The sequence below is a fragment of the Grammomys surdaster genome, unplaced genomic scaffold (assembly GCF_004785775.1).
Source record: "Grammomys surdaster isolate TR1022 unplaced genomic scaffold, NIH_TR_1.0 181, whole genome shotgun sequence".
Taxonomy (NCBI): domain Eukaryota; kingdom Metazoa; phylum Chordata; class Mammalia; order Rodentia; family Muridae; genus Grammomys; species Grammomys surdaster.
The window spans coordinates 3,342,475-3,354,477 of NW_021604626.1; the positions used below are offsets into that span (position 1 = coordinate 3,342,475).

General features: G+C 47.1%; 1 protein-coding gene across 2 annotated transcripts in view; it reads left to right on the plus strand.

Annotated features, from left to right (window-relative positions):
- Sipa1l2 (signal induced proliferation associated 1 like 2) overlaps positions 1-12,003 on the plus strand; it is a 148,086-nt gene that overhangs the window by 35,303 nt on the left and 100,780 nt on the right. For both annotated transcript variants that reach the window (XM_028767712.1, XM_028767713.1), the window contains exon 2: positions 11,717-11,773. The gene's annotated coding sequence lies outside the window, so the exon portion shown is untranslated. The remainder of the gene's footprint in view (positions 1-11,716; positions 11,774-12,003) is intronic.

A 12,003-nucleotide genomic window follows, 5' to 3' on the forward strand; every position in this document is an offset into this window, starting at 1 on the left:
TTACTGTTTAAGGATGTGTCTGTCATGGGGGCAAGGCATGCAACAGGAGCACACAGCCGCTTGCTTTAATCTCAGTGGACCAGGATGTAAAGACCAGACAGGAAGAGGGCTGGGCTGTAAACCTCAAGGCTCCTAGAAATCTGCTTTCTCCTACGAGGCCCCACCTCCTAAAGGTTCCACAACCTCCCAAAACAAAGCCATCAGCTGGAGACCTGATGTTCAAACTCCTGAGCCTGTGTGGGATATTTCACAGTAAAACTTCATCAAGACACAGTGGGGTGGGCTGTCACATTGTATGCTCTGTAAGGTGTCCTAGGGTCTCAGTTCCCTGGTGAGACAGAGGGCAGCAGAGTGGGAGTAATGCTGTCTGGATCACACATGTCCTCATGGACTCAGGAGACCTGTGGAGAAAGCCGTTGCTGGAGACAGACCGGAACTCTGTGTGTGGCATCCCTGTCACCCCATATGTCTCACAGCAGGAAGCACCCTTGGCTGTGCAATCATTACTTCAGGAAGTAAAACTGCCTTTCCTTTGGAGGTGATAATGAGAAATCATTTCTTTTTCTCGTGTGTGTACCTCATGCGTCTCACGTGTGTGAACAGTCACTTAGCTTTTCTCCCTTAGACTCAGAAAAACCTCATTTCTCCCGAGAGTCATGTAGTAAAGTTGTTGGCAGGATTGAGCAAAGCTCTCCCTGGAAAACATCCAAGCCTGGGACCAAGTAGGAAACAAGTCTGTGCCCACTCAAGTGTCTGGTGACAACTGAACTGTTCTCAAGTTATGCAGAAGATGTTTTTTAGAACTTGTCTCATCCTCAGGGTTTCAATTATTTTGATCCCTCCTTCCTCCCCTGACTCCAGAAAGGAGACTGAGGAGAAAATCCCTGCAAAGCTAAGCCTGAGTGACTCCTGCTATGGTAATTAATTGGCAGAAAAATCAATAATTGAGTGAGAAGTCTCTCAGTCAGTGGTGACAGAGACCGTGCAGTGAGATGCTAGTGAACTTGGGAAAAGCACCAGGAGCAGGGAGCTAATTGGATGAATTTACATACTGCATGCTTCTGTAGTGCCCTGTGCTGCTCGTCAGTCAGGAAATCTGTCGGAGACTCAGAGACCCAAATGTTCAACCCTCGTAAGCATTTGACCCTGAGAGAAGCCTTGGTGAATATATATCTGACTCAGTGAATTAAAATGGGGCCACCTTTGCATTGTCAGTCAGACAATTAGAAAATGTTAGCTCACTTCCTTTCTTCACAGAGTAAATTCATTCCCATTCATCGCCCCTTTGTGTTTCCTCACGGGAGCTGCTGCCTTAATGATGTCTGAGGATACTGACTCTGGGCCAGTTTAATCACAGGTCCTTGTTGTTTGTGGGTTTTTTCCATCCTTACAAATCATCGAGGACCTCCGAGATGTTAGTTTTGTTTATGTGAGATCTGTCAGTAGTCATCATATTGGAAATCATAAGCAGGTTTAGACAGGAGGAAAGGCTGAGACTCACTCAGCACGCGTCCCATCCCAAGCGCGCTACAGAGCCAGGCAAGAAGGCGCTGTGAGATGTCAGGTTCCAGCCAAGGACGTGGTGGATGGTGTCACCTTTCAGAAGGGCCATATTTTGCATAAGAATCATGGCGTTTCTATTTTCTTTTAAAACAGGGACTTCATCCCTTCTCTTTAAACTGTCTCTGAGTGACCTCTTTGGGTAAGTACTCAATAGTTTACTCTCAAGTGTAGGTGTATCCTGGGACAAAGTAGCTCCATGACTTCTAACTCTATCCCAAGGTTTGGTCCCCTGAATGATAGACAACAGATGCTCTGGATTTCAAGGGTCAAGACTTTACAGGACCATTTATTTGTATTTGTCCCTAAGCAATATTGAAGGAGATAGTCTATGTAAGTTTGAAAAATATTTAAATTTATGAGATTATAATATATAATTACTCTTTTTCCTTTCTTCCCTTCAAACCCTCTTGTGCTTTGCCCTCTCTTGCTTGCTTTCAAATTCATGGTCTCGTTTCTCTGTCTCTCTCTGTCTCTCTTTGTCTCTCTGTCTCTCTCTGTCTCTCTGTCTCTCTCTCTGTCTCTCTCTCTCTCTCTCTCTCTCTCTCTCTGTCTCTCTCTGTCTCTCTCTGTCTCTCTCTCTCTCTCTCTCTCTCTCTCTCTCTGTGTCTCTGTGTGTGTGTGTGTGTCTGTGTGTCTGTGTGTGTTCCTAAATATGTAATGGAGCTTGCTCAGTCTGTACAGTGTTACTTGTATGTAGATAGTCTCAGAGCTGCCCGTTTGGTGCTGGAGAACCACTTGGCATGCTTATGTGCTCTTGACTAGGGAAGACTTTCTCCCACTCTTAGCTTTCCTTAGTTGCCTGCAGCTCTTTGTCTAGGGTGAGGCTTCTGAGCTTTCCCTTGTCTATATTAGCATGTCTGTTGATGCCTTCCTTGTTCAGGTCTGTTTGACAGCCATATTGGCGAGTAGCTTCTGACATTTCTAGGAAACACAATGTCACAAAACCTCTCCATTCCTCTGGCTTTTAGAATTGTTCTCTCTCCTCTTCTGCAGTGATCTCTGAGTCTTAAGCTCAGGAGTTCTGTTCTAGATGTTAAATTTTATTTTATGTATGTGTGTGTCTGCGTGTGCATATGTGCAGTGACTGTGGAAGCCGGAAAAGGCACCTGATCCTCTGGAACTGGAGTCACAGATGTTTTGAACTTCCCATGTAAATGCTAGGAATCAAAGCTATTTTTAGAGATAGAGCCTTGTTATATGGCCCAGGTGGTGACCAAGTAGTTTGTTATATTATGACCTTGCCTTGTGCTCAGAGGCCATCATTTTAACACGTTGTTGCTTTTCTACTGCTGACACAGTAAGAAGGTCCCTGGCACATAGTTTGAGAGGCCCTACCTTAAGATGCAGAGCAGCTAGAGAGCATGACTCAGTAGTAAAATCTACCGAAGACACTCGAGGACTGGGATTGGAGAGCTAGCTGAGGCAGTGGTGCCTATAATCCCAGCACCCTGGAGGCATAGGGAAGAGGACAGAAGGTCTTTGAGGCTGCAGGCTACACACACACACACACACGCACACACACGCACACACGCACAGAGCACATGACCCACTGAATATCTTTGGTAGTCTGAACAATTTGGGGGAGTTAGATCCACAAATGGAGAATATTAAAAAAAAATCAATTTTGTGTTAGTGCATAAAAATGAGTCAAGGGTAAAATATGTTATGCAGTAAAACAACAGTGTTATGAGCTGAGCCTGCCTAGCCCCCCACCTCTGACTCTGTCTTCTTTCCTCAGTACCCGGTCCTACTTGTCCATAGCCCCTCAACCTCCAGGCAGAGCTGTGTGTGATCTCCTGAAGTACTAGGCACAGTTAGGAAAACTGGCCATAGGATTCTGACTGGAGTACACTAGCATAACAGGCTTCGTGTTGGTGACAGCTGCCCTTACTCTCAGTTCCACAGAGTTTCTGCCCTGTGAGCAGCTCTGTGGGCTGTCTGAGTTGTGTGCACAGAACAGGGAACTGCATTTGTGTGTGGCTTTCCTAGAAGGACTTCTCAGTCAATGTTTCCCTGGTTCTTCTGCCTTTGACAGAATCTATCCTGGTGATAGCAGTGTTCAATTTACTCTTTTGTGGGTTAAAGCCATCACCTTGTGCTTTGGTTTCAGCATATGCCTTGAAGTCTTTGGGGTAGCAGGTTCCCTATAGTTGACATTTTGCCCTGCTGCATTCTTTTCTAAAAGTTGCCGAATTTGTGTGACTGCAAGAAGGTTCTCTTCCAGTAGCTTGGAGCACGTGGGCTGGAGAAGCCGTGTGTCCCGGTGTGAGGGTCCTCCTGCTTCCCACAGGAGTCTGTACAGTCTGCACGTGTGGAGAACTGGAACCTAGTGATGTCACACTATCTTTCTAATTGTGTCCCAAGGCCCCAGGTTTCTAGTGAGAGGACTTGTGCATGACTGTGGTTGGAGGCAGAGTCCCCTGGCGGCTCTGTGACACAGTGAGCCTTGCTTGCTGTTTCCTGTGGAATCTTCCTGGGCTGGCTCCTGAATCCACACCCGGTCATCCTTAGCTTTTGGTGTTTGCCTCATTTTCTGAAATATTCCCACTCGGTTGTCCTACCTGGTTGACTGTGCATAGTTATTATTTTTGTAGTTGGCAGCACCGCCTTTTCCAGTCTTCCTCATCATGGTTTCCTAATTCAAGCTGTGAGAGATTGAATTCAGTTCTGTAGGTGTTTATGGGGTGCTTGCAAGTCGGTAGCTGCATTATTACAAACCTGCCTCCTTGTTCTCCATGTTGCCTAGAGCCCTTTGATTAGCGTGCTCCCTGGCACTGCACTGAGCCTGCTCCTCACTCAGCTCTCCCTTGGTGGGTTGTTAAGACTGAGAGCCTCCTTAGGAGGTAAGTGGTCAGGGATCACTCTTCCTCTCTGCTCTGGGTTGTTGCAGTGCTGCAGTTTGCTGTCTGGTGGGCACTCAGAGCTTTGCCCAGCCTGTTCCGAGTGGAAGAGAGTGTAGGATCCAGAGGAGAAAATGACTCTTTGATGTTGCCTTTACCAAAGCAATAGAATACGTTCACCTGTTACAGGGAGATAGGGATAAAAATCACATATTCCTGGATGCAGTGAGCTACCAAACGATGTACAAGCTGATTCTCTTGCATTCCATCTCCAAAGTTTTCTTGGAACTTTCCTCTCACATAATTGGTTGCAGACACAGGGAATGTATGTAACTGATGACCTGCACCCTAGGTGTGCACAGGGTTAAAATGTGAGCAGTGTGAACTTAGGAACCCTGTTCTGTGAGGAAATATTCAGTGTTCCTCAGCCAAATCTTCCCCTCCCCCACATGAAAAGACAGCTACATAATTTCAAATGGATACATTCACTGATTCTCTTACAAGAGAGGTTTAGCCTGTGGGGGACACAGCCCCATGAGTTTATTTTCTCTTTCTTTTGTTCACGGAGCTCGTGGGGAGCTCATGGACTGGTGGATTCTCATTTGTGTTTCCAGGGAATGGTAAGCAGGGCGTGTATCAAGAAATTCATGTGGCTGTGAGCGCTGCCCCATTGAGTGTATGTAGACACAGGGGCAGCAGATTTGGGAAAACGATCAGCCACAGCTGTGTGCGTGTTAAGGACACCTACAGGCAATTGTTTAAGTTGATCTTTTCTTAGTTTGTTAGTTGCTCTTAATCTGCATACTTAAAATAGAAAATACACTTGGATCTCACAAGTCTGATTCATTCTCCTTGATTTAATGAGCACCACTGCAGGTTCACACTATGGGTGCCTGGGCTGAACATGCAAGACATTGTTCAGTTGAAGCTCCGATCAGCCGCTGCACAGAGCACAGCACGGCTCCCACTGTGCTGCGTGGTCCGGAGTTGGATCAGAGCTCAGCTCTCTAGATAACGAATATAAATGATACCTTCTTGTTTCTAATGTTTCGCTTGCCTATGAGCAGGTGCTGATACAAACTAGCAGATGATTATGGAGGCCTCGGTCAGCTGTGCATGTCAGGTCCCAGGGCCTTTGCTGTCCCCAGGTCGGGATGCCTGTGGGGTGCACCTTACTTCTTGACACAGAGCATCCTGTGAGTGAGCCTGCATCCTGTTACTAAAATGGCACCTGTCTGTAGTGTCTTATAGATTGGGTGGAGTCTTATAGATTGGGTGGAGATGAGGATGGTTCTCCAGGTGCCTAATGACCCCTCCCTACTCCCCCCTGTGTTGAAGCCACTGTCTGGGCATGAGAACCAGAATGGTAGGGTTGGTAGCTGGGTGGACAGAGGGTAGGAAAGCTGCAGGGCTGAGCTGTTTGCCTTGCCTACAAATTTGCCTTTTGTGTTCATTATGGGATAGAGCATTTTAGCATTAGTGTACCAGGAATTTTTTGGTTCTGAAGTTTTCCTTATTCATTTTTTTGTATGGTAAATGCTGAAAGAGGCAGAGAATTTCCTATTCCACATATGGTCGTGACAGTAATTTACTACTAAGTCCCCAAAAGAGTTAACACCATGAAGTTGGGGTGACAGGATAACCAACAGTGTCTGCTGCCACTGTCTTTTGAGACTAAGAAGCTTGCTTGCCTGCTTTTGTTAATTCACTTTACAACTATTTGTTAATTCCTGCCAATTACACCTCAGGCTACTGCCTATTAAAAACTCACAGTCAAGTGGCACTGGCATTAAAAGAAATCATGTAAGAAACTGAAAATGTTGGAGTACAGTGGGGAATAAGGCACCAGGAAGCTCTGTAACTGTATTCTCTCTTTGAGATGCCAGGGAAGTGGAGAGCGAAGGTCTTTGAGGCCATGGAGGAGGCTACATAGACCTGAGAAGGCCCCGTGAGGTGAGGGGCAGGCCTGAGAGACTTCTCTATATGGTCAAGTGCTGAAGGGCCGAGAGCCTGCTGTGTGAGAGGAAGTGCTGTCGGACTAAGAGAGTGCTCTGTAAGGTTAAGGACGGAGAGTGTCATGTGAGGTGGTTTGGAGCTCAGAGTGCTCTGTGAGGTGTGATGCTCTATGTCTGAGGTGTGTGTGGTGATCCGAGTCCCAGTGTGTCCTTACTAGCTCTGGGTTGAGATGAGAGGGCAGGTCTGACTGAGTTTGCTAGGTGGCTAGTTAAGTCAGTGTAGGTGTGGCTGGTAGTTTCCTCACAGTCTTCAGGTGAAGGAATGGGGGCCTCTCTGGTGTCCACTGCCCTACAAAGCCTTTCCTTTTCTCTGTGTCTTCTTCCAAGTCAAATATGGCTTCCTCCTCTCCAGTGAGGAGTAACCCACCAGAAATCTCTTCTGGTGCTATCTGAGGAACTTGGATTCATTCTGTGGGAAGCCTAGGCAGGCTTTAGGCAGTGATTCTGGTGCCAAGAATTTCATCTTGGTGTACACAGCATGTAGGGCTGCATGTTGGTGCTAGATTTACTACACAAATATTTGTTGAATATTAAATAGCTCCAAAGGGTCTCTGTGTCCAGTGTTTCTTCCTTTCCTGAGTAACTTGAAAGGAACCAGAGTAATCATAAGCCACCCGAGTTTCAGTCCCATTGACGTTGAGAGTTCCACAAGATCTTAGCCTGGGTGACTGGTCAGCATGCTGAACACATACTATCATCGGGAACATTAGTGTCCAAAGCACATTCCCAGGAAGACTGATGTCATCTGACATACTCAAGTCCCAGTACCCACAGTCCTAGTGCTTGTGGTCTTTACTGAGTTCTCATGTTCTCGACTTGTCTTCTGAGAGGTGAACTGGGCTCTGAGGGCTCGTTGGGACTGGGCAAGCTGGGCTAAGCCGGTGTTGGTGTCTGCTGCCACTTGTTCATGTCATTGTATCTCAGAGTGGTGAAGGGAGTGCAGTGGCCGTCCTAGCTGCACAGGATGCTGAGGGGAACGACATGGCTCCTTCACTGATTGTCGGAGCTTCTGGGCTGTGTGCCGAGATAGACAGGGCAGGACGTAGCCTGGTTTTGACTTGGAATGATCTCAGTATATTGAGAAGGAACTTTGGTTTCTTTGTTTTTATTTTGTGTGTATGTACATGTATATGTTCTTAACATGCATGTGTATAGAAGCATAGGTCAGCCTTTGGTGTCTCTATTCATTTCATTTTATGAAACAAGGTCTCCCACTGGCCTGCAGTCCAATGATCCCGCTGGGCTGTCTGGATAGTGTGCCCCAGTGACCTTACCTGTCTCTTTGCCTCTAAATCCCAGCACTGGGTTTATAGGAGCACACCATCATGCCTGACTTTTCTTCCTGGGTTCTGGGGATTGAACTCAGGGCCTTAAGCTTACATGGCAAGCACTCTACCCAGCCCCAAGAATTTTACTATTAAAGAAACAAAACAAAACAAAACAAAACAAAACAAAATGTAGCCTTGCTTAGATGCTGGATTTCCCTGAATACTGGCAGGTTGTCTTCCTACCAGTTGGAGGAAGAGCTAAAAGGAATATCTGTGGGTTGGTGCTGGCTGCACTTCCTCAGAACCTCACTTCATCAGGAAGCCTGCTGTATGGAACAAGGCATGGGGGAGGGGCATGCCTGCATGGGTTGTAACTATGCAGAGCATCTTGTGAGGTGTCCTAGTACCGACCTAGGAATGGGGATCTCCCTGCCCCTTCCCTTGTGTCCCAGTACAGAACATTTGCTGGGGAAGGCTGCTTTGCTGGAAACCCAGCTTTGTGTGTATCCCTCCTTCCCAGCCCAGAGCCCTCACCTCATTAAGCCACCTGTGAAGGAGGAAGTGTGGCTAGGCTCCAGAGTCCTCCTTGATACTAGGAGAATCTATGGCTTCCTTTCCTGGCCATAAACAAAAGCAGCTGAAAGAGTGGGCTTTGCTTATCATGGGATGCTTGCTGAGTCAGGGGGAGGGAAGGAGCTTTTCCAGAGTGTTCAGCGTGAGGGGCTTCATCATGAATTACAGACAGTAACCCAGAAGTGCGGTATAAAGCTGACTATTAGCAGCAGACTTTTCTAACTTGTGTAGGGGTCTCATAAAGCATGCACACAAGGACGCTCGAGAACAGAACCTTCCTTACAGAAAAATTGGAATATTGATCTTTGAGAAACACAGATGCTTCAGAAGTGCCTCTCTCTTAAAGTCTGGAAGGTCATACTACGCTTGCAAGAGATACTTGTGATTTGCAGTGCAGTCATGTCTCCCGCATAGGTCTCCCTGGTGACGGCTCCGTGTGTCACATGTGGCGTTCTTCTTGCACAGCCTCAGCCTCAGTGGCAGAGACTGTCATGTACGCAGTGTGCTCTTGTCCTATTATAATGGCCAGAAGCTAGGAGGCAGCCTGTAAGAATTGGCCCAGTGGTAGCTGTGATAGACAGACAGGTCAGGGAACACTTGGATAGGAAATCTGTCACAAAGATTTTGTGTTTGGGGACATTATATTTTAAAATAAGCAGTTCAGCATTCTTAGGTAAACTCACATATTTATGTAGCCATTGTGTCTGTCTCTCTGTCTGTGGTTTTCCATAAGACTAGAATTCTGAACCTGCTAAAGCAACCTCCCCATCTTCCATCCTCTGAGCCTATTCTGCTTCTGCTCCGAGTCCACACTGCTCCCAGAACCCCATTTAAGAGAAATTGTCTGTCTCGGCCTTTGTCCCTTTGTGACTCATGTACCTTACTTAGTGGCCCTCGAGCTTCAGCCATAATGTATCATATGTCAGAATTCCCTTCCTCCTTAAGGCTGAATAACAGCCATTGTATGAATGGGCCATACTCTGTTTATTCACCCATCAGTGGACACTTGGGTCGGTTGGAAAGAGTGGCTGCCAAAGTGGCTAGATACAGACTCTAGAGCAGGGGTTCTCAACCTATGGGTCATGACCTGTCCGGGTCGAATGACTGTTTCACAGGGATCGCCTAAGACATCAGAAAACACAGATATTTACATTACAATTCATTTTTTTTTTTGTTTTTTGAGACAGGGTTTCTCTGTATAGCCCTGGCTGTCCTGGAACTCACTCTGTAGACCAGGCTGGCCTCGAACTCAGAAATCCACCTGCCTCTGCCTCCCAAGTGCTGGGATTAAAGGCATGTGCCACTGCTACCCGGCTACATTACAATTCATAACAGTAGCAAAATTACAATTATGAAGTAGCAATAAAATAGTCTTACGGTCACTACAAGGAGGGACTGTATCATAGGGTTAGAGCATTAGGAAAGTGAGAACCACTGCTTCAGAGCCTACTGTAAGTTCTTTGGATGCAAATCCTGGATCCCATGGTAAGGCTGAGGAACCTGCTGACTGTGCTTCTGATTCTGAACCTCAGAACAAGGGCGATTGGTCGTAGACCACAATGAGAAATCCAGCTGCTGCTGAGAGACTTCAGTAACGGCTCCTCAGCTGCTTTGGGCTTCCTAAAAATGGAGGCAGACTGGGGAAGGTTGGCTTTCTAAAACAGGCCAGTGACATCCTTCTGAATAAGTGACCTTGTCTTTATGTCATATTGAAGTGGTTCATGATGGTGCCAAGCCAGCACAGCAGCTCCTGAGCAGGATGGCGGGGCTCTTCCTTACTGGGGGCTGCCTCATCTTGCAGGAAGCCTGCTCCTGGGTTCCTTCTGGTCAGTATCCCCTCCTTACCGCATCTTGGGTCCACGTGCTGTCACACCGGAGTATGGATTTCAGGAAGATTTAGTTTGCAGTTCTTATAACTACTGCTTTGAAAATCGAGTTGTGGATGGAGAAGCTTGTGATCTGGGGGGAGCAGTCTGACTGCAATTCATAGTAACTCATAGTCTGTCTCCTCCCTCCTCCTCCTCCCTCCTGAATCCCAAGTGTGCACTGCTGTGCATTGTTTAGGTGAGGTTCAGGACGGAACCCAGGCTTCATGTATACTAGGCAAGCACTCTTCCAACAGAACTGCACCCTGGGCCAAAACCCAAGAATCCTGACCTTCCAAGAAGGAAGTGCTTCCCTGAGCACAGGTTTCCTCATTCAGGGAAGCAGGATGACCTGTCGACTCTGCCACTCCCTTCTTTCCTTCCCTTCCCCTTTACAGTAGGTGTGAGTTTACAAACAGCATCAGAATTGTCACCAGAAGCAGATGTGATGCAACAGGGTAATCTGGGACACCCTTCTCCTTCTGGTCTTGGTGTTGCCTCCATAACACTTAGAAGCGACTGTGATTCCAAAGGTTGGTGGGTGACGTGGTTGATTTGTGTTGCTGTTTCCTGTGGTAGAATTAGGACTCAGGTGTTTTAAGAGTATTTGTGGAGGCTGGAGAGATGGCTCAGTGATAAGGATCCAGGTTCTGAATAAAGAAATAAAAAGCAAACGTACATGATCACTCCTTCGTGTGATGGAGGAGAAAATCTCTTACAGATATGTGCGAGAGAGTAGCCAGAGTCAGACGTCTGAGAGAGTCCTGAGTGGACATGACCTTGAGTCCTGTGGGGAGAGAGGGAACCAGGTACAACAGCCTGGAGGCCCGAAGGTACAAAGAGGACAGGTAACCAAAATGGTTGGATTATGTAGGGAAAAGCAGCCCAGCTCCCTAGGCTGGAGAGTTCAGGATTGGGGGCAGGGTCCTAGTTAGCTGAAGGGTCCTATAGCAGGCAGGAATTGAGGGATGCTGGGAGAACCTGGTGGCTAGTGTCCACTTTAATATGTTACATAAGCATCTCAGCCATTTATCCTGGGTTTGAAACCTTCCCAGGACCCACATGTGGCCCACAACAATGTAATTCCAGTTCCAGAGACCCTCATGCCCTCTCCTGGTCTCTAGGGCTTATGCATGTGGGCAACACACTCATACACAGATAAATAAGCCTTTCAAAGGACTCCTTGAAGTGACAGTGGACAGTAGGGATGTATGGGAAAATGGACAACAAACCCCTTATCTTCTGTTAAACAATATTTTACAAAAATAACTTGTCCAGGGCAAGAGTGGTATTGCAGAAGAGACTGCATTTGCCAGCCTCTGCCACCTGGATGCAGAGCAGCCCACTGGGTTCTCTCATCTACTTTTTGGTCAGCCTTTGACATTACCATTCACCTCAGCAGCTCCGTTACATGCTGGGAGAAGAGGAGACAGAAATGGATAAGATAATGCTTTGGTGTCCTTGATGGGCCTGGATCTGACATCCTCAGGTCCCTGGAAGGAGCTATGGTTGCCCAGGGATTCTGAGCCCTCTGAAAACTATTGTTGAAATTTCCCTCAGGAATCTGACAAGGTCTCTGTCTTCTCCTGCAGGTCCTTGCAGTCTGTGTGAGCTCCAGGCTTTGCCATCGGAGGTTGGAATCTTTTTAGGTAAGTTACTGCAGGCTGCCGTGCAGACCATGCAGACTGAGTTACTCTCGACAGCTATTTGATGTTTTAATTGGACTCCTACATCCCAATAATGGTTCTTTGGAAAGGTGTGTTCTCTCTCCATGTTGTGAATGCTGTAACAGATGTGGTGAGCAGGGCTCACACAGGTTCCTTTGACCTTTAGAGTTGCCTAATGTCGTGGGATGGGGGTTCAAACCTAGTCACTGATG